Genomic DNA, 23,632 nt, shown 5'->3' on the forward strand with positions numbered 1-23,632 from the left:
TTCTCATTTTATTTAGACACTAAAATATTCTGGAGAAAAACAGATCAGGAATGGGGGAGTTTCTGTTTTTCATGCAGTGACATTAAAGCTAATAGATAACAGCACTGCAGCTCCATGAAAGCACTCGTCACCCAACAATTGTGACTTCAGGCTCTGCAGTGAAGCATGCTTGTAAGTATGCATTGTGTTTTTAACACATGGATAAACTAGTTCCCCTGGAGTGCCTCAACAGTGATAAGAAATGAAGATGAGTGGTCACATGGTCGTCTGGGGTTGGAGGAGCTGTTCAAGTGAGTAACCTGCATCCATTGGTCCCCAACACTCTGTGATGAAGGGTTACAGGGCCACTGAAGATTAACATGCTGTCCATCTCCTGCAGACTTGATGTCAATATGGATTAGTGGATGGAAGCAGCCTTGAAGGGAGAAGAGAGAAAAACCCATTAGAGCTTCAGTTGCAGTAATGAAAGTACTTGTTGTAATGAAGGGAAGAGAGGTTCCCCGGGAGGCAATGAGTCGAATCCTACATGACACTATGAAAACATTATTCGGTTTATACATTTTGTACTGAACTCCAATGCTTGTAACCACAGGCTAATGGAGCCAAAGCCTCAAATTAATAAGCAAAAGTAATTTATAAATGCAACACTGTTTGAAAAGCTACACAGGTCCTAAGTAGATTTAACAGAAAATCAGGATTTACTCAACAGCTGCATTTATAGCTAAATTAAATCTGGTGAATTGAACACAATTGATCGAACTAGACATTATTTTTAGGCATTAGGGTAAAGTGGATTTAATGTCAGCCACACTTTTCAGATATTTATGTGTAAACTATTGTGAAAACCATTTCTTCGTTCATTCTACAATTATTTTCTAGTAGTGCTGCATCAAACACTGAGCAAACATTATTTGCTTAATAACATTTTTACTGAAGTACAACATTCATAACCACAGGCTAATGGAGCACAAAACCCCAAATTAATGAGAAAAAGTGATTTATAATTACAACATGTACTAAAAGCCCTCAAAGGTCCTAAGTTGTGTTACTGAACAGAGAATTTGTCCTAATTCTCTGCAGTTACCAAAGTGTGAATACTGTGAGTGAACATTTTATCTCAGCCCCATGTAGAACATAACAGCGTCCTGATGTTTACCACGTAATATTCTCATCAGTGGGTCATCCTGCTCTTTTAGTGAGCCTTGGTTATGGGTTATTACTACTGCCTTTTTCCAAGATTGCACCCTTGTGATGTGTTTGTGGAATCTTAAAGTGCACATACACTCGTCTGAGGAAAAACAGTTTACCCTTGAGTGCTCTCAGTAATAAAGGGAGAGCAAAACTGTTTTACGATCCAAAGCCCACTGTATGAAGAAGTAGAATATAATTTGCTTGGTTGTTTTTGTGTTCAGTCCAAATAACATCACTTTAAAGTTCAAATTTAAGCACATGGGTGATGATTTCAATTAAAGACCAAATATATTCATGGATATCACCAATTTTTTAAAAATATTTGTCACAGTTAGTGAGATCTCTCTCACAGTCTTTCCAACCTTAAAGCGCTGAGTCATTATTCATTCTTTGTCTGATATTTGTTCAGCTAACATGGTGTTTTTGCAGCTGTGTCAAGATCACCGATGTCTTTCCTTTTCATTGGGCCTTTATCTTTTTATATTTAAGATGTTGTTTAACATGATGTTGGTACTAGATATCACACAAACAGTTTGATGCAGACTCCCAATGAGAGCCTGCTGAAAACAGTGAAAATCTTTCACCTCCCAAAAATGTTGTATTTAAGTTATATTGACTATTGAAGCCACAATCGCCTGTTAAATACGCTTATCAAATCACATTTCGCAAACTTGTTCTGACTTCATGCACTTTGGAACTTTGCTGCTTGTAAGTAGGCTTTTATTTCATCAATATATGTGCTCCAAGAAAAAGAGCAATCCATTCCTACCAAGGTCACCGCTCAAAGATCAGAAATTGAATAATTTTTTTATTTTCAAGCAGCAATGGGACACCAGAGAGAGTTCTGTGCAGCTTATGAGAGAAATTGGAGAGAATGTCTTTCCGAGAATTATTTACATGAATTTCATATTTTAGAATATTACAAACAAAATCTTCAATACATGTTATTGATGCATGAGTTTCAAAAATGTTAATGAATTGCATACCTTTTACTTTGAACCAGATCTGTGAGTGCATAACTAATAACTGACATCAATATTCTCCCACATGAGCTGTGGTTCTCTACAGCTCCTCCAGAGTCACCACTGCTGCTTCTTCTCTGATTAATGCTCTGTTTGACCTGTCGGTTTAGATGGATAATCATGTGCCGGTAGGTTTCCAGATGTGCTGCAGTATGCTTTATATTGCCAGCTAACGGATTAAATCTCATTGAGATGTAAAGTTAGGGATATTATTTACAATCTAAGTCTGCTTTAAGCTTCTCCACAACTTTTATTCTTCCTTATTCTTCATGATGCTGTTTATTCTCTTATTCTCTTTTTAGGTGACATTTAATGGTACCTGTTACACGGAGAAGCTTATTGAGGTGCTATTTTTTCTCTAAGGTGTTTAAAAATGTCTTTACACCAATTTCATTATCATTTTACAGAGGGCTGTGCGCTTGGAGTTCAGGGATCATGTTGCCACAATAAGTACAATAAACCTGCCCATTATAGCTGATTAGCTCTCATGTGTGGGATGCTTACCTCCACATATTTCATTCCTGCTAATTTTGTTCCAAGTATTAAATGTTAAAGTTTATGTAGTTGACTGAGCGAGCTGCATTAATCTCATCATAATGTGTGAAAACAAACAACAACCATCGCCCTGAGTAATACACAACTTCCATCAAAGGCTGACAAACCATTTCCTCTCCTCCTTATTATACCGTAACAGCGTATAAAGTGACTGTGTTTAAATCGCCCAAACACCGTGAAATGATATGACTAACCTTTAGCGAGGCAGTGTTCCTGGTTAAGAAACATTTTCTTGAAAAATGTTGCATAGCTTGTTTCTCCCATTACCAGTTTTTAACTGTGTATAATCAAGCAGAAAGGTAATAAGGCCTTGCTCAAGTTTATTTCAAACCATTTTGAAAACTTGCTATTTTTTTAAAGCCAGTTTTCTGGATTCATTGCACATTTTATGACCAGCTGAGGTCAAAATCAGTTTGAATCTTGCAGGCTGATGTGCCTAAAATGCAGGAATTTTGTAAGCACATATAAGGCATTCACTCTGTTTCTGTGTTGCCAACTGCTCAGCAGTGCAACCTGCGGCCAGGGTTCCTACGAACCAAACACCATGTGGGAAAGATATGGTCATTACTTTCAGCGTTCCCTCTGGTCCTGGAACAGGACACATCAGTGTGCAGCTCTGGGTCCTTGTTAACATTATTGGCAGGTGGTGCATGAACCCAGTTGTTCTTGTCACAGTCCTGAAGGCATCAACTCACACACAAAAACAGAATTTCTTTTTCAGTTATAGTTTGTGGTAGAGTGATAGATTGGGGACTGAAATTGCTTAACTCAGCTATTGAGCAGCAGTACAGAAATATAATATAAGATGCTAAATTTTAATGTCAGAAAAACTGTAAATTTGATTTAAAAAAACACTAGATGGTTTTGAAAGATTTGAATATATCCTAAGAATGTCTGGAAAGAGCTTTTAAGTTTGGTTTAGGTTTGTTATCTTCTGATACAACTCACACTCATTGGTTCTGTTTCCTTTATCTTCCAGCACACAAGATCTTTTGTACACATTTGCATCTTTTGATCAACAGTAGGACCTAAATAACTATGACAGGCTAATACTTTGGAAAAAATTTGAATGCAGCTGCTTCCTTATACTCTCATCATCACACCTTGAGATCAACTGCCTTAAGTAAATAATAATCTGTCATTTTCTTTCTTAATATCTGATACTGTAATATCTGCAATTTGATGAGCAGTTAAGACAAGCAGCTCTTTTAAAAAACCCTGCTACATCTGAAATCTATCCAGATGTTTCAAAATTGAGAGGAACTGAAAGGATAATGACATTATTAAGAGATGCTTTGACTGCACTAATCAAATTTTTCTCACCTTGGCACACTGAACAACTCTGGCCAACAAGGCTGAACAAACAGAGAGCAGGTGAGACATCAGGAGGAAATGAAAACAGGCATGGCAGGCAGAGAGTGAAGAAAACAAAACGGTGGGTTAGTACTGAAGAGGTGATTAATAATTAACAAAGATAAATTAAATCTATACGGGTAACATCGCTGAAGACACTGAGGAAAAATTAAATATATTTTATTCAAAATTAATTTAATTCCCAATTCTTAAAAAACAGCAACTTTAGTAAAATGCAGTCAGTTCAAAATCTTTCATATTTCAGACATTTTTGGTCAATATTTTTATTTTCTTTCAAACTGGAGAGCTAATTGTTTTTACAAAATTTATTGAAAGTATTTAGTTGGCTACATTTTTTTCATTATACATCTCTTATGCTGATGCTAACTCCATAGCCACTCCAACTGTTGGTGGAAAAAAAGTCTGATTAGAGTTTGTGTTTCCCATTCTACTGACAGCCCATAAGTTTCCCCTTGGATCACGACTCTCTGTGGCTCATGCATCTGTTCAAATCCAGGTGAAGCCACATATATGACAGACGAAAGGATCTCACCAGATGATAAGCTTTAACTCTGGCTTCGAATCAAATCCGCCTAACGCTCATCAGGGTTGCAGGCCCAGATATAATGTATAAATATACATGCAGATGTTTATTTGCTCTCTTCCGCTGGCAGGTTATCTTGAACAGATTGCATCTCCTCAGCACTGACACTTAGGTGCTGACACAGAGACAGATGGGCTGCCGGTTGCCCCATTGGTCTCCTTCTGATGGCTTCTATGAGGAAAGATGAGCTTATTTTTAGGGTACAATTGGTCATCTCCCTAACATGCTGTGTATTTACTCAGATCAACTTGAATAGATCTTGTTTACTCAGGGTAAAGAACGCTAATTATGAGCACATGTTGTGCTAATGGCAACTAAATAAATCTGGAGTAATTCAGCACATAGTGGAAAGGGAAAAATGATAGCAGTGCAGATACACAAAGACGTATATTTGCTATTTTTACATCTATGCCAAATGCTCACATCTCTACCACATGACACAGCTGTCCACAGTGGATGCCAGAAGCTACAAAATATAGAGTCAAGCAGAATTTTAAGGATGCTACTTTGCAGATGACGCAAACCTTTGTGTGTGTGTGTGTGGGGGGAGTGTATGGGTGTGTGTGGCAGGCTGCTGTGCCAGGCTGGGGAGGCAGTCAGGAACAGTTCCACACATCTAGGCATTAAACTAATGTGCTGGGATCAGGGGCCAGCGCCTCGCAAGCTGTTTCTTTGGCTTCAGGCTGTAATAGAAATGGGCAGTGGGTGAACACTGGCATCAGAGGTGGCAGAGGAACCGAACACCTGCCGAAGTCTTGTTCCAGGCACAACGGACACATATATTTCCATCCATCCACTTTCTTTAGTCGTGATTAGTGTGATCAGCAATGGATCCAGCTGATGAGATAACGGTCTTTGTTTTCTGGCTCTGCTGGCTAAAAACTAGTGCCTGGGGGCAGTTTTGCAAAACCCTTTATGTTCTATTTGTTTACAAAAGGCTAGCTGGGACAATTTTATGGTGAACGATTTATGCCTGAATTAGGTTTAACCAGATGTAAGTTGATGTATTTAATAAGCTGGATCAATAAATTATTTTGGGCTCACAAAAAATAGGTTTTAATTACGGTAATTTCAGAACCCACTAACTTTGAAAAGAAAGAAAAGGAATTACACAGGCCACCCTTGTGTATAAGTCACAGGTGTCCATATCTTATGTTTTAATATAATAATTTGACTGCCCTCCTTAATTATCAACAATTCTGTGGATTTAAAAAAAATTGTTTAAATAAAACTTTTATTAGTTCGTTTACTTTTGTTTATTTTCAGACTGGTGCTTTTTCCATAAACTAAATGTGACTTTGTGGTGAAACTAGCTAAAAATAAGAAAGCAGACTTTTTAACAGTTGAATCTTATTGAAATATTTGCCAAAAGAGCAGAAATTTATCAAATGTCACTTTAGCTACACTTCCTCAGGATGTTACAGACAACTGAACAAGAAAACTCGCAGAAGGAATTCAATTCAAATAGGTAGAGTGTGAGGTTTAAACATTTCAAAGCCTGGACACATTTTAGGGATATAACACTTTGTAAGGCACCTTAAACATAACGGGACTGATGTTAATGTACGTTCAGGTTTGGTCACAGCGGACATAATTTAAAACCTTTTATTAAATGGTTTCTGTCATAAATTTCCGGTCATAAAATGTGTTTCCGAAATAAAAGTAACACAAGAATATTAGTTACTATCTTCAAATAATTTGTTAATTGTTGTACTATTTATTTTTATATTGAACCATCTTCCAGACTGTAAAATGGTCGCAATATGTTGGTGCCACCTTTTCTGTTTAGCTCCCAGAGAGAGGAAAATTTGCTAAAAACAAATAGCTTTGATGCACAAAACTAAGACATGAGACGAGACCATGCAAAGATGGAAATGTGCATGAGTATTATTTTTGCACACATTATTGTCTTTTCTAAAATTTAAAATACTCTCACTGTAAATGTCTATCCTGACGCACAAGGTTGACATCCACTATTGTCTTTAGCCAGAAATGGGTGTAGACATCCTCTAATTAGTCATTTGCATATAAATTATGCTTTGGACTGCAGCTAGACAGCCCTGTCAATGAAATCCACAACATGGAAAAAGTGGGAGTCTCCCTAACAAAGCAGAGCAAGAGAAGACTGTTTTATCGGTTGGCATCACTTATGGTTTTAGAAATAAAACTACAACTATAGAAAATGTAACAAGCTATTACCTTTGTAATATTGGGTTACTGGAGCAGAGCAGGAGAAAAGATATATAGCTTTATTGAATGTCTAACTATGGAGCAGATATTCTTCAGAAACAAAGAACCAGCAGCAGACTTGTAATACTAAGTATTTAGCTTAAATTGAGAGATTTGTAAAGGAGTGGATGAAGCAAGAGGGAAAAAGAGACTTTGCACAGAGGTTCATTCAATCTTGTTTGACCTTTACCTCAGTCCAGCCTTTTTAAATCCACTTAAAATGCAGCACAGTGACAGGCAGATGTTAAGGCGCTGAATGTGTTCAGTGTTTATTATTGTTCATTTAAAGCTGGTGTTTTGTTTTTTGTTGTCTCTGGATTACCAGTTGTTCACTGTATTCTCTTACAAACCTCTGAGGCCTTCATAGGGCATTCATATTTAGATAGAGATTCAATTACACATTAATGGACAGTTTAATAATTGGCTAAGTTCTGGAGATAATTGATGTTGTTATTTTTGAACATAAATATAAATTTTCTCATAATTTGTGACCAAACTGAAAACTAATGGCTTAAAATAAATTTTGATTTAAGGTTAGCTGACAGGGAATCTATGGACATTGTATTTTGGTTTATCCTCGTTCCATAAAATTCCCTTTGGAATTGTGTTTTTTATGTTCGCTCAGCTAAACTTACCCTCTGCACATACTGAGCTTCATAACACTGTCAACTTAGTTGTGTACGCATAAAATGTGCAGCGGTCAGAAAAATTGAACAAAATATAAAAGGTAGCATCAAACAAGAGACAAAAACCAACAACTATTTTTTCTCCCCCACATATTCCTGTTCTTGTATTATTTATCATCTTCAGTGTTTTGTGCAGGGATTAGATTTGTATGGTATGTTTTAGTGTTCTTCCAAGGTTCTATGTTTTTATCCTCTAAACTTTATCAGTTTAAGAATTTTTCTGTATTTTTAGGACGCTGACGCTTCTGTGCTCAACTTTTCTTCTCTTGTTTATGTTCTATAAGGATATTTTGCCTTTATTGACAATCTTTGACATCATCCTTTTGTTTTTGCACTCAGTGTTACAGCCCATACCAACAGTATCCTAAGAAAGTTAGCAAAGTTTGTATCTTAATTTTACAATTTTACTGCTGGAGCTTTTAATAATATGGCGTCAACCAGTGTACTTCTGTGTGTGACAAAATGTTTAGTGTCTCAAAGGTCAGTACTTTTTGTCTTTTTTTAGATTGTAGGGAAAGTCAAATCCAAAAAAATAGGGGTCTTGTAGAGATGTTCTGTTGCATAGTGTGAGCACAGCAGAGTACACATTACGTATGACAGAGCATGAGAGCTCCCTGACTGTTTTGAGCAGGCACAAAGTTCCCCTGAGGAGGTCATGGTTTATGCTTATGGTGGCAGTTTAATAGGGTCTATTGGTGGCTGCAGTGGAAGCAGTAGCAGATTGTTAATTCACTCCTCTGATTTGGTCGTCAAAGAATTCAAAGTTAAACCCAACACACTGACCACATGCCACGGGTCAAACCTCATTATGGTCACACTGCATTTACAGACTTCACTGTAAGTCAGTTATTGTATTGCTGTTGGTATTGCAGATGCAACAAGATGCACAATGTTCAGTTGTTAACATATTCTGGTAAGATACTGAAAAGTACTGATATGGCATTTCAGGCAGATTTCAGTGTGCCTGAAATGTTTTAACTATACAAGTTGTATGTTTAAAAATGTTTTCTAAATATGAATAGCAAGTTTAAAATGTCTTCATGAATAATATATGGCCATAAAACATATGCAGTACATGTAAAGCTCTTAAAAGCATTTGATTTCAAGTTGTCAATAACTAAAGTAAAAGTAAAAACATTAAATATGCTGAAGACATGAACCAATACTGAAGTTGTATTTCTGTTTAAAGATGTGAGTGGTTAATATTTTCTTTAATAGAATTAAAATAGAAGTTATACCAGTTATACATCTCGCAGAAGAAACCTCGGGGCAAGGGGAACCGTCAGTCATTCAGAAATAAACAATCCAAGGTCATCGGTAGAGGCTGAAATCGGAACCCTGCAAATAGCACACATCAATGCAGGGCAAATAAATTCACAAGTAAACATTAAGTTAGTGTACAATAAACTCCATAAATCAATCCCAAAGGTCAGAGAAGCTTTAAGGTGTCATCAATCACACTGCAGGCTGATGAAAATACAAGGAGCACTCTGACAGTGAAAATGGCTTCAGCTTCTCTTTCTTCCAATGTCTGCTCACGAAAGCTCTGAAATTGCACACATATGTCCCTGTTATTCCGAAGAATAGTTCTCAGAAAGATGTCTTTCTCAGGGTTCTAGCTGTTGCTCACACTCTAAATCAGGGTGTTATTTTTCAATTATTTGTGTGAGAACTTTCATTCCCTTTCCTAACAATTGGGCTTCGTTTCTGGCCTGTTTTGTTGTTTGCTTCTAGGACATGTAGTTAATTTAACTTTGAGATATCTTTCTTACTTTTTTTCTTGAATTTCGTCCTTTTATGATGTTCTATGTGTAATTCTATAACCTTAGAGCAGTTTGTTTTTATGTATAGTGTTTTCCTTATAAACTCAAAGCCACATTCAGTAAACCTCGCCCCTCAAACATCAAACCTTCACTGGCATTCAGCTTGGAGATGCTTTTCAGAGAAATATTACAAAATGGAAAAATCAAAAATGTTTTTCAATTGACAGAATATAGTGTTCATATTTTTAGAGAAACATAATTTTGGATTTGATACTTGTTAACCAAAATCAGCAAAATTAACAACAATGAATCTTTAAAATATATATCTAACTATGAGTTTCACTTTCTGAATTAAGTCCAAGCCCTTATCATCACAAACATGCCAGCAAGAGTTCTTTTATGTGTCGCTAGTTTGGCTTTCTATCTGGCTTTGTGTAGATTTTACTTTAAACATTTATCTTTGGAGCTCCCAGTTATGAGGTTACAAGTGCTGCCGGCAAAGATTGACACTTAAAGAGGTGTAAAAGCCAAGGCTGCTGCAAAACGTTAAAATTGAAAAAGAAGAGCAAAACATGTCTGAAAGAAAAATTGGGAAAAAAAAACAAAAAAAAAGTATCAAAAAGGTGACGTGCTGCTGCACCCAGCTCAAGGCCACCCTGTTATTGTTCATGGTATGCTAGAAAATGAATAGAGAGATACACAGGCATGATGAGGTATCCAAAGCAAATAAATGCCATGGTCTCCAGTCAGAAAGACTATCATTTAGAGTCTAAACAAATGATGCAGCTTGCTTCTGCCATTGCTCTTCTGCTCTTATCTCTCCAAAGTTGTGCAGAGGTTTACTAAGTTTGGAAACAAAACAAACCAAGACCGATCCATAAGCAGTCACGGTGATAATGATCCACAAAATAATTGTGGGCTTGGGACAAATGTTTTGTGTGTGTTGAATGGAAAACTGTATCTACAGTGCAGAAGCTGTTTTTTGGACGAAATACAGTTTACTACAATACAGTTTTTAAAAAGAAAATACATTTCTCAGAATCAATAATATTTCTTATTTTCAATTTAGCCTTGAGTGCATAAAATGCTTTTATAAAGCTTGACATTTTAAATTAGATGAACAGTAACGCTCATATAAAGACATTTTTCCTGTTTTTATTGTGTTTTCTTAAGTTCAGTATGGATTTCATTAAGATGCCTATTGAGTATAAACTTTTCTATTAAAGACTGAACAATTTCATATAAAACATAAATAAAAAATCCAGAAGAACAATTTTTTTCTCCTGGGATAAATTAAGACAAAATCTGATGCATAATGATTTAAACTATAAATAATATTTCTATCTATAATTTATTTACTTTTTTTCTCTATTTCGGTCAAAAAGCCAACAAGATAAACTATGACTGCAATGTTTCTTTTTCTTTCTGCACTCTAGTTGTCTGGAGTCGCATAAACAGGATGAATCATTGTTGCATCCTAGCGTTTGGTGTAATAAAGCTGACATCTTAATACAGCAGAGATCTGGCTGGCTGCACCATTTTAAGTAAGATGGATGTCACAAAGCATAAACTACTGAGGGGTGAAGTAAATTAGGCTCACAAGTGAACGTACAAATTTGACCGTTAAAACCAAAATGCAGCAGAGAGGGCAAGCTGAGAGCTCTCACAATACAGCAAAGAGTCGGTGTGACTTAAAGGAATAAAGTCCAAAAAATTATGAGCTGCAATTAATATTTTTGACATAAATATCTCAGCTTTAATTTAATGAATACTTAATATTAGCTGAATAATGTAAATATACCTTTGGACGGTTACAGTCATGGAAACACGGTTCATTCGATTGACATCTTTCTTGATTCTTCACTCTTAATTGCATTTTTAACTAAAATGACATTCAATCTCAAGTCCCAGTTTGGACAATAACAACCTTTAACACTGGAAAAGGTAAATGTAAATTTCAAATGAATGTCAAAGTTTTCAGAATTTTGTTTGTTGAAAAACTGAAATCCTTTTGATCATAATTTTTTGTTCATAATTATGTTGCCCAGTCATATAAAATCCAATTTGAACATGTGTAAGTAATGTTAAATGTCAAATAATTCAAACAGAATATTTGGTAGTGTTACCTTGCATTAAATATAAAAATTAATTTGTTTTCTAATGAACTTTTTAAAATGATCTGTTATTAAAATTAAAGTAATTTAAGAATTAATATTCTTCTCTTGATTAAATTGTAACTGCCTCTGTAGGTTTAATTATCTATGTCAATTATCAACATTTAGCCCAGTCATTTATATTAGCATCTATTTAAAATAGGAAAATAAATTAAAGCTTTCTTTGGGTTTAAGCCACTTCGAGACATATTTCCTTCTTTTCAAATAAAATTCTCCTTCTAAAATAAAAAGGGCAAAACCTTTACTTGCAAATTCGTTCCAAATGATCAGACTACAGGAATTATACAATGAGCGACGAAAGGACAGAGCGAGACAAAGTCTTCTGACAGCCTTTCCCCTTTGGTTATAAAATGTCAGGGTGTCACGCCTTTCTACTTTGCACCACTTGCAGGAGCCTCATTGGATTCCCAATAAATGTATGACAACATTTCAGTGAAGCAGTCAGGCAAAGACCTGGGTCGCATTTTAAAAACATCTCCTGACCTTTCCTCAGAGACGGTAATTGCTAATGCCAGACAAGGAGGGAATGTGAGTCTCTTATGAGCCCCGGCATCAAGGATAGACTTTGTGACTTTGGGAAAGGAACAGATAGTCACTCTTTCATGGAAAAATATTTAACACTCATCTTCTCTCTGCTGTAAGCGCAACCTAACGATTCCCAACCTGAGAAATCTCTGATCTGATGATGAAAAGAAACTCTGCAACATGTCCTTTTGAGAAGACACTCCATCTAAGACAGCCAGGTTTCATTTTCTTTCCCTTACCTTACTCTTCGTGTCGGGTGGGGGGCTTAGACTAGATGGCACCTTGACAACAAATCCTCTCTTCCTTTTTCATCCCCACTTTTGCTTCAGTTCAATGCAGCAGAGCTGTGGCAGACAGAGATCAGAAATGAAATTACAGATGTGCATAGATGTCTTGAGGGTTGGTAAAGTATCTACAACCGGAAGCAACAGCTACTCTCAAGAGTAGAGTTAGGAATCTTCCATCTAAGGGAATAAAGATGCATTTCATTTCATTAAATCATTTTAAGCCAGAATCTTTCCTCCAGAAGCTGTTCATAATAACAAGATGCTTCATGAAGTCATTATTTCTTTGACATAGTTGATTTTTTTTTTGGTTTTAGCCATGAATGAATGTGTGTGGTGTCTTGGAAAACATACTATTTCCAAGCACTGTTCAGGTGAAATCACTCAATCAGGTTTATTCATATATTGTGCACAATACAGAGAGTTTGTAGGACAATCAGTAATGAAGCAGGTCTGGATGAAAAACTTTGTATTGTGCAAAATACATGAATAAACCTGATTGAGTGATTTCACCTGAACAGTGCTTGGAAATAATATTTTTTATGGAAGTAAATATGTGCCATCAGAATTTGAATAAAAAATACCTCTGAAATTTGAATGTTGTATATTAGTGCTTACTTTTTCAGTATTAAAATAAATTCAGAATATATTTTTAACCTAAAAAAAATTTCAATGTCATTATTTTTGCAGTAAAAAAAAATTCGGTGTAAATTTTTTTACATGGTTGCAATTTTCAGTTATTAAAAAAATTCACATTCCTATTTCAAAGTGATCAAATTTTCAATATACATATTTTTCACAGTTTAAATTTTCAGTGTTAAAAAATTCAGCATATAAAAAATTCAACTTTTCAAAATTCGTTGTGCTCAAATTCGCCGTCTCAAATTCACCGTCTAAAAATTCGCTGTCTCAAATTCAGCGTCTAAAAATTCGCTGTAAAAATGGCCAAGGTTACTTCAGGTCACAGACATTAGCAATGGATGTCCGATTCCAACATCCACATAATCACGTGACACAACCGTCATATTGAAGAAATACCAGCATCACCCAGGCTGGCGACCATGGAGGCGAACGCAAACCCAACGGTGAGTTTAATGCTTTCATATTTCTATAGTATATTTTATTTTGTGCATGAAGTTTGATACATTATCTTAAAGCCTGATTTAAAACACGGGTTGGGCCGTTGTTAATCTTACACCGTGTAGTGCCGGCATATTACATCTTGCTACCTCCTAGCACCCCCAGCCCCTCCCCGCTGTCCCACGTCCAATTTCCCCAGTTTTATTTCAAAAAGAAATACCACTTGGGTCAAGTCTAGAATCTTTAAAGAGAACTGATGGGTGGCGACATTCTGGGTTGTTTGTATGTTGTCTTAGGTGAGACTGAGACAGGCAGTCTTAGTAAAGTCGTAATTTTTCAGGAGATGCTACTGCTAATATGGCTGCCTTGTGTGCTTCAAAGAGGGGCTGTGAACACTTTCCGACATTAATTATAACCACAACCCCATTCTGTTCAGCTACCGTATTGTTCAGGTGACTTCATTACAACATCATCCAAAATACTGCTTCTCTTATCTGACAATTGTTGATATACAATATTAATTTACATTCTTTTTACTTTGCCTAAAACCTCGTTCTGTTACCTAGCAACACTATAAACAACCGCCTTTGTTTTTTCAGTTGATTTTAACTAATTTTCAAGAAAATATATGCTTGTAAGTACATCTGTTAACTTATTTTAGATTAAATATCATAATTTAATTTAGATTACTGTGACTTCTCAATGCTGACCTACTGATGTCAAAATACTTTTTTATTTTACTGGCAATTTTTTTAATGTTTTTTTTCTTTTTTCAAGGAACTTTTGCTGAATCATATTTTTGATAGACTCCGTGATCGTTTGGAGCAGGAAGAAGCAGTTTTATATCTGGGAAGAGTGTGCACAATCAAAGGTTTGTACAAATGACAAGTTTCAATATGTGATGCTTTTGAATGTCTATAGTAACATTAGCTTTGTGTGGTCTTCAATATGACGAGATTTGAAGGGCAGTTTCTAATCGTTTATTACTCCATAATTGAAGGACTGAGCGACTGTGGAGAGATCTGTGGACGGCTGTAACATGCATCTATTATGACGTGCTACACTACCTTAAAGAAGAGGGATACCTGGACATTTCAAATGAAGCACTCCTCTTCTGTTGCCATTATGTCTTCCTGCCATGTCTGCAGGATGATCTGGATACTTTCTGCAGTGGCTGGGACAATCACCCACTTCGAACTGAAGCAACATGACTCCTAACCTGCTCTGGGTTCTTGGTCGTACACATCATCCAATTCCTGAACCCCACGGTGCCTTGACAGAGGTTATTAAGATTATAACGGAGGCTCAGATGTATTTGCTGAACATTTTATGTTCAGATTTTTATTTAATAACAATAGCTGAATAACGGCAAACGGCTGTTTGTAACCAAGCAACCAAAATCACCAAAGGCAATCATGTTTTAACAAGATAACTATCACATTTTAATAAGATACATATGACGTTATAACGTGATAGCCTGGGCCGGATTTTAGCAGGGGCTTACCGGGGCTGCAGCCCGGGGCCCCGGCATTTCGGGGGCCCCGAAGGATGTTTTATATTTTTGTGAATGGATAGTGTCAGAATTTAATCAATGACTACCATGATTTTGACAGCACCGATGAAAAATGTTCCAATTTGTTCTGGCAAACGTCCATCTTGAATGCTTGCTTGTTATTGGTCCACTTTTGACGCATCTTACGCATTGGGGAGGAGGAGCGTCAAGGGAATATTATTTTACAATGGCGGACAACAGGAAATATGACAGCGGAGCGCAGAAAAGAAGGAAGAGAAAAGAAAAAGAGCATCGCGCCAAAGAGGCGACAAACAAAATGCCTAAACTGACAGGCTTTTTTAAACCTGTTAGCGGAGATGGAGCAGAAACATTATTATCCCCCGCTCCTCAAACCCTTAGCTATGCTAACACCGGCACTAAGATCCCGCCAGAACCTATAACCGTGACTGAGTCGGTGGCTGGACTGGCGTCTGTGGAGTCAGAGTTGGTGGAAGCGGGATCTTCTTCCGCAGATGGAAAGACGACTGTGGATCCGTACAGTACCGATCCGGCGCATTGGGGGGAAATTGACGAGTCCGTGCGAGCTTACTGGGCAGAGCGAGGACCGGAGAGCTGTCAAAATATGAATGTTGGCTTTCAAGCATCAGAACGGGTGTACAAGCATCAAAAGCGTCACTTCTCCAAATCTCACTTTAAAAGCAAGATGTTAAATGGTGAATACATCGAAAGACCGTGGCTGCACTACTCTCCATCCACCGGAGCTGCATTTTGTTTTGCATGCCGCATTTTCAGAAATGCTAATACTCAGTCAAACTTTGAAACTGGTTTCAGTGACTGGAAGCACGCAACTGAACGCAAATGCCTAAACTTTAAAAAATCCTTCAGAGGGCAGCACTTTGGACTTACCTGGGTCAGGATATTTTCTGAAAACTACAGTATGCCTGATCTCTTTTTTCCAGAAGATATTGTTTATATCCATGTTCTGTCTGACTGGCAGAGAAGCACTTTTTTGACATTTATTTCCTCCACTATTTACCAAGAACTTTAAAACCAAAGAAAAAGTTTGAGTTTTGATATATTCCACTTGTACTTATATGAACTTGTAAATGCTGGGGATATTTGTATAAATATTGTTTTACTCGCTTTGCTTTGTAAAAGTATATTTGAGCATTGCATTTCTTGCACTCAATCTGTTTTATAGTTTGTGTTGAAGTCCAGGCAACAATAACTATTCAGTGATTTTATTTTGTGATGCAAGCATCATATTCTAGTTTCAACCCCAACATGTGGTTTAGTCTTTCTAGAAAAGAGTTCAGAGTTGTTTGTAGTTTGTGACAACTGGCTTATTAAAGTTGTAAAAACTTACTGTTCGGTCATTTTCTGTTCATCCTCTAAAACCAAAAAAAAAAAATATATATATATATATTTTTTTTTTTTGACTCTAGCCCAGGGGCCCCCATCCTGACTCCAGCCCAGGGGCCCCCATCCTCCTAAATCCGGCCCTGGTGATAGCGCTCAATTTTTTTTCCTGTGACAGCAATACGCTTCCGTGCCAGTTTAAAAATTCACCATTTATGAAATGTAAAGCAAAATGCTGATCATGTTACCACAGAGGTGAATTTCAGGTCTTTTATGGTAGACATGTCAGAGAACAAAAATGTTCTAAATTTGTAATTTGTTTTTTTTCTTTACTCAAAAGGAACCCATTAGGTACATTTGTACATTGTTGTATTGCTTTACATTACTTCAATTATAAGAATCAGAAAAAGTTTTGTCTTATGTTGTTTATTTTCTAATACCTAAAGCATATATGAACTCATCTAAGTACATTCAATAAAATTTTGCATAAAAAAACAATTTCAGTTTCATATTTAAAACTGCCTGTACAAACAGTACTGACTCAGAGAAATGAAATATCTACTCTGAACATTGTGTTATTCTAGTTCCTCTAGTTTTGAATTTGACAAAACTAGAGAAATTAGAGTAACAGCAATGTTGTCGCTCTAATGAGTAATACATATGATCACATTTAAACATATGTATCGAACTTGTGATCTGACAAAATCAGAAAATTGAATTGATTCTACATTTCAACAAAACTGTTTTGTTTTAACAAACTGATTCACAAACAAAGAACTGCTACAGCTTAAATGTAGATTGTTTTTTATTTATTTTTTTTTCAATCACTCAAAGCAAGCCAAAGCCAGACTGCGTAGAGGAAATGCATGCTACAAAATCCTCACTGAAAGAGTTGTAATTCCAGTAGTGACAAGGAATTCTTAGTGTTTTGTAGCATGTGGCGTAGTTTCCACGAACAATCTCCACAGACAGACTTGCTGGCAGATTTTCCCATCCAGTCCAGAATTTCATCATGTCTCCTCTTCCTCCACTCCGTGGTCTTTCAGTTAGTAAATTAAGTAAGTGGCTTGCAGATTCAACAATAGCATCCTGACTACCCTGTAGTCACAAAATATATAAAAGACAAAGTAGCAGTTGAAAAAGGATTAGTTAAAAAGAAATTTACACTTCATGAGAATGATCACTTTTACTCAGGAAAGCTCTGTGCTGTAGGGTTCCCACCTTTCAGAAATTAAAATAAGGATCTAGCAGATGGAAAGTGTCATTCTATTTCACTAGAGAAACTAAAACTGCAGTACCATAAGTTTTAAAGAATAAAGAGACAGTATAATTTCTTCAGTTTCCCTCTTAATTTTTTTTTTACAATTGCTAGCATTCATCCTCACTGACACTGTTCAGCCTGGCATGTGTGTCTTCCCTCTCCTGTATCTTTGCTAGGACATGGTAGAGTATCGGTTGAGGACGTTTTAAAAAGACGCAGGTTGAGAACGGCTCACCACGACTGCTAACCATCTTTTGCACCTAGTGTTTCTAGGCAACCGTGACATCATCAATGGTCCAAAGCGTTCTGGGGTCCTTACTAGCTCCCGCCACATTAGCTGAGCTTAACATGTCTTGTGTTTTATTTTTGTAATTATTGTTACACTAAATGTTTATATGCATGTGATAGGCGTTACTGTCGGACATACAGAAATACCGAACAAATCGCGTCTCGTTACGGGCGATTCCATTATTTTACTGAAAGGGATGGCAATCTTACTGTGCTCTTCTCTCATTAAAATTATAGAAACTATATAAAACACAAATAAATCTACAATTTGTAAGATTAACAACGGCCCAACCCGTGTTTTAAATCAGGCTTTAAGATAATGTATCAAACTTCATGCACAAAATAAAATATACTATAGAAATATGAAAGCATTAAACTCACCGTTGGGTTTGCGTTCGCCTCCATGGTCGCCAGCCTGGGTGATGCTGGTATTTCTTCAATATGACGGTTGTGTCACGTGATTATGTGGATGTTGGAATCGGACATCCATTGCTAATGTCTGTGACCTGAAGTAACCTTGGCCATTTTTACAGCGAATTTTTAGACGCTGAATTTGAGACAGCGAATTTTTAGACGGTGAATTTGAGACGGCGAATTTGAGCACAACGAATTTTGAAAAGTTGAATTTTTTATATGCTGAATTTTTTAACACTGAAAATTTAAACTGTGAAAAATATGTATATTGAAAATTTGATCACTTTGAAATAGGAATGTGAATTTTTTTAATAACTGAAAATTGCAACCATGTAAAAAAATTTACACCGAATTTTTTTTTACTGCAAAAATAATGACATTGAAATTTTTTTTAGGTTAAAAATATATTCTGAATTTATTTTAATACTGAAAAAGTAAGCACTAATATACAACATTCAAATTTCAGAGGTATTTTTTATTCAAATTCTGATGGCACATATTTACTTCCATAATTTTTTCCACAACAATTTGGTGCAGTGACCCGGATCCCTCGACTGAACATCCGAGGACGTCAATGAACAGAGTTAAGGTGCCGACCTGGACTAAACACCAACCTCAAACCTCGATTAGGATTTAAGAGAGACAACACATGAGTTTTATACCAAGGATAAAGAATTAACAACAAGAGGTGAGACAGCCTGGTTCTGATGCAGCTGTAGAAAACAACTTCCAACTTTCTACATGTAACCCAAATAGCTCTTTTGGTGACAGTTCATAAGCATTTCATATAACATGACTATCAGATGTGACCTTGTTGTAATTTTTCCATCACAGTGGATATATATGTGTGTCTGTGTATGTAAAGAACAAAAACTACTCTCTCATCCAGCTAATTCCAGACTTAGACAGGATGGGTGGCTCTTCATCTCAAGCTAGGGTCCCCTCCCAGAAGCCTGGCGGTATCTTAAGACTCCACTATTCTGGACTAAGATGTCCAAAAACTGTCCAACGGGCTGCCAAATATTGAGTATGGTGATAATTAACTACTTATTTGCACTTTAAACTATTCATTCACACAATAAACTGGTGCGGTGTATAATATTGTAAGTTCGGCTGTGAACATATGTAGAGAAGCATATTGTTGTCAGCTTTTCTTGCTAATAGTAGTTAATGTCACAATAATTAACAACTCCAACACTGTGTCTGCCTTTCAGAATGCGCTCTACCTGGATTTGGCATTATTCCCAGATCTGGGCTCAGACTTCTGAGATAAATGAAACACAGGATTATTTTGCTCATAAACACTCAGTCTGCCAACACATATGTTCACAGTTATCCTTATGAGTGATTTTATTTGACTTGGGGAACTAACGGTTCAATCAAAAGAAACATCCTTGTGACATCTTTTGAAAACACACCAATTCAAAACCCTTTAGCTAAGAAATAGTTATTTAAACATAGACTATAAATTAAAATTAAAATGTAATGGATAGCAATTGAAAAATACAATTTTAAAGCCAGGGACTTAAATTTTGACAAAAAGAAAGTCATGAAAGTCTGAAAAGGCACGTCAAAGTTTTCTGTGGTGAGCAGCTTTTCTGCAAGTGGTGCTGGCTAAAAACAAATGTGAGGCCACGAGGGTTAAATGATCTAAAGTGTTCAAGGGTCACTGAAGACACATTTTCACATAAAAAGCTGTATCAGCTCCCTCACAACTTTGAAAGATAGACAGCTCCCTATTTGCCTCCAATGATTGGTCCGGGACCTCAGACAAACCCCATCCTGAAATTTGGTACCTGTTTGGAGCTCTCCATCTCGATGAGTGAGTGCAGCCAGGTCCCAGGCAGACACTGTGAAATAGGCACTGCTCTGGATCAGAGAGCAGGCCAGTGAGCCCATCACACCCATATCTGGTCCATTTACCATGACCCATTAGTGAGATCATACTTTGCTGGCTCCGCAGCCCAGCTATTCATTCATTCTGCAGCTCTAACTGTGTTTGACCACGCTAATGTTGGAGGTACTCTGCTCAGCTCACTAGGTAGCGGCAGCACTAATAGCTCTGGGCTCTGCAGGCTAGTAATGACTTCAGACCTGTTTGGACATGTAGGATTGATAGTTTTGATTAGATAGTGTATCTTAGGGAATGAGATGCTTAGGCTTATTGATTTGTTTTGTGTGTGATATCAATCATGACAACAGCCACATATTGAAACATTCTTGGTGATTAAATTCTTATTAACTGCCAGGCTGTTGTCTTTTAACTGACAAAACAAATGAGCGATGAAAAAAAAGGTAAGCGTCAATAGAATAAGCTGTGGTTCATTGCTACATCAATTATTAGATTGTCTAATATGTTGTAGAATTGCTTGTTGGGTTGTCTGCACATACATTAAACCTGTTGTGTGAGGGTTTGTCACATTGTAAAGGCCACCATTCCTGTCATGCCGGTGATTTATTACCTAGCCATACAGCCTATGACGACTCTGCGGCCATCTCCTCAGGCCACACCGTGCAGCCCCATCAAATCAACAAACAACCCAATGTAGCCCCGTCTTCGCTTCACTGATGCAGATGACACATGAATCTGCCAGCTGACACAACAGGGTTATGTTGGAAACCCCGCAGGTCAAACACAGCAGCAATGGGTTAATGTAGAAATAGATTAAAACCCATGAAGAAATTTATCTTGTGTTTCACACGTCTTTCCAAGTGAGGGTTAGTGCAATGTAAAAGGTGCAAAAGCATAACAGAGAGTAAGGATTTATACAAGACTAAAGTGCAAAAATAGATCTTTGGTATGTTTCTGATTAAATTTAACACGATGCTTGAAACTAGCTTTGTATGAACACACACTCTTCAATATTTAAAGTCAAGAGGCACATGCAAACTTTCAAGGCAAAGTCAAATTTCTTTTAAGTCAAATTTGATATATAAAGCAATTTTATAGCAACTGTAACATAGTAACATAGTTACTTGGTTGTGCTATAAAATAGCATTATGTGCCTGGAAAATACATAAATCTATACATAAATACATAATACTACCATTTTAACACAAATAGTGATTCAGCTAATCACACAACAATAATCCAGTGCATTTATCCTTCTTTGCTTGGTGAGAACAGCTTACTAAAGTTCAAACCCATCATCACAATGTGGAAGAAATGGGATTTAAATGATCCTCAGCATTGTGTGGAGTACAGTGCTTTGTTGATGTGAAAGGTCAGAGGAGAATGGAGAGACCAGTTTGGGATTAAAGAAAGACAATATATTAAGAACACCATATGTGAATCATAAAATTATGGATCAACCCTGTTGTGTTTCAATGTTTCTGGCTTCTGGTGGTGGTGTAACTGTGTGAATGTGTTTTGACACATCAGTACCAGCTGAACAATCTATCTGTTTATTGTTAGCTGTCCCTATACATGCTCTTGTGACCAGGCAGGCATTGTGACCCTCATGTTTCAGAAAAGGTCCACAAAACTCCTACAGGTAAATGCTCTAAGACACGATTCATATTGTAACTTCATCTAAACATCAGTTAAATAAGGATGCAGAGTTTTAATTGGCGCTTTCTGCTATCTCAGCACATACAGTACATAATCTCAGGATTAACTCAAACCTATAAACTTAGGCTGCAGATCCATAAAAGATTATTCTTTGGAGCTATCAGCATTTATGCATATTTTTTCTTTTCACACAACAAAAACTGATGACAGTATAAGTTTTTTTAAGCTCTGTTTCAGGCCAGCTCTGTGCAGTAGGAAGAGTAATTATGGAGGAATTTTACACTCTGAAATTTCTCCACATTGCCTTTATGTTTTTATTATTTATTCGTACACAATGAATGTTTTTTCACCAAAAGATTTGTTTTGCTAATGCATTTGAGTCATTTAAACATTTTTCTTTCAGTCATTTTGAGATATGTTACTGATAAGAATGGCAAATTTGAATTTTTTCAGGGAAATTGTTTAGAGCAAAACATTTGTCTTAGTCAATCAAAAGTTCCAAAGAAAACTAAATGGAAATGTAAGTTTTTGCATTTTAGGAAACTTAAGGATTATTTTTGATTTCACAAGAAATAAAGTCAGTCTTTCACCTGCTGATGACTGATTCACTAACTATGTATTAACTTACTGTTAAATGTGTTAAGGGTCACATGTATTTCTGGTTATGCAGCATTAAACAAACATGAAAGCATAAAATATGTGGAGCTGGCAAGGTATTTCCATATTTAATCAATTTACATTTATTTAAAGACAATTTTGACATTAAAAAAGATTGTGTTGGCACAATAGAAAGCTGATATGATTCCCTGGAACTTTTATTTCAACACATGCTCTCTAACAAGGCTAACGAGAAGCAGTGAGGGCTACTAAGCCGGCCCCCTGGGCAGAGGCTTGTTAATGTCACTGTCACTTTGTCAGTGTGTGGGCCTCCAGATCAAGGGCGTAAGATGGTGGGCCACATGGGGGACGTGGAACGAAGGGCTGTCGGCATTCTCCAAAGCAGAACATTTGAAATTTTACACATTACCTAATAGCTCTGAAAATTATTAACCTTATTAGGAAGTTAATGCCACATGGTTCTTTGATAGCCTTTTGTCAAAATCCTCTGCATAATAGGAATATTTTAACAGGACTTTAACTGCACACTGTTGACAACAGTATAAAAATATACACATAAACATTTCACCAAAAATTATTGGTAAAATGATTGATTTTTTTATTACGTGTTTTGGTATTTTAAAGTTTCTGGTGCTATGCTCTATAACAGCCCACTATACTTAACAGGAAAGTGCTTTTCCACATTTACATCCGACTCACCTGAAGTGTTTGTTGCTGAAAGGCTGAATCTTACAGTCATCTGACAACATAATTCCAATTAAAGTCCTGGAGGAGTTTAGGAAACTCTGATTATTTCTGTTGTTGATCATGGTACAAAAACAGCTTCTTTTGTAGCATTGCAGCTAAACATGTCAGTTGGCATGCCATTAAATAATGGTTGTCATGGGTACCTGGTGATGTCAATTTTGCTGTAGTCTCATTTGGCATCACTGCTCTAAATTAAGATAATATTTCAGTCAAATTTATTTAGTTGCAACGGGTTAATTTGTTGTAAATAACAATTTTTCAATAGTTTTTCCAACTGAGCTAGTCATATAAAATGATTACATGTTCTTCTGCAACAAAATGTGAATTGAAGGTTTTTTATTTACATAATTTTACCGGAGGAGCCAATAATTGCAGAGCACTGTACACGGATATGACATTGAATAAAATGAGCTTACAATGGTTTGTACCAAGGACTTTGTTGTTGTTGTTGGTTT

At 36.5% G+C, this 23,632-nt stretch overlaps 1 long non-coding RNA gene across 1 annotated transcript; it reads right to left on the reverse strand.

Moving 5' to 3' along the window:
• LOC122829960 lies at positions 1-23,285 on the reverse strand. Its single transcript, XR_006370462.1, has 4 exons — positions 23,130-23,285; positions 12,342-12,446; positions 8,879-8,978; positions 1-415 (listed from the first exon to the last, which is right to left on the reverse strand). It is a non-coding gene; the product is annotated as an uncharacterized LOC122829960 (long non-coding RNA).
• Positions 23,286-23,632: the final 347 nt, after the last annotated feature.

The sequence above is a fragment of the Gambusia affinis genome, linkage group LG01 (assembly GCF_019740435.1).
Source record: "Gambusia affinis linkage group LG01, SWU_Gaff_1.0, whole genome shotgun sequence".
Taxonomy (NCBI): Eukaryota; Metazoa; Chordata; class Actinopteri; order Cyprinodontiformes; family Poeciliidae; genus Gambusia; species Gambusia affinis.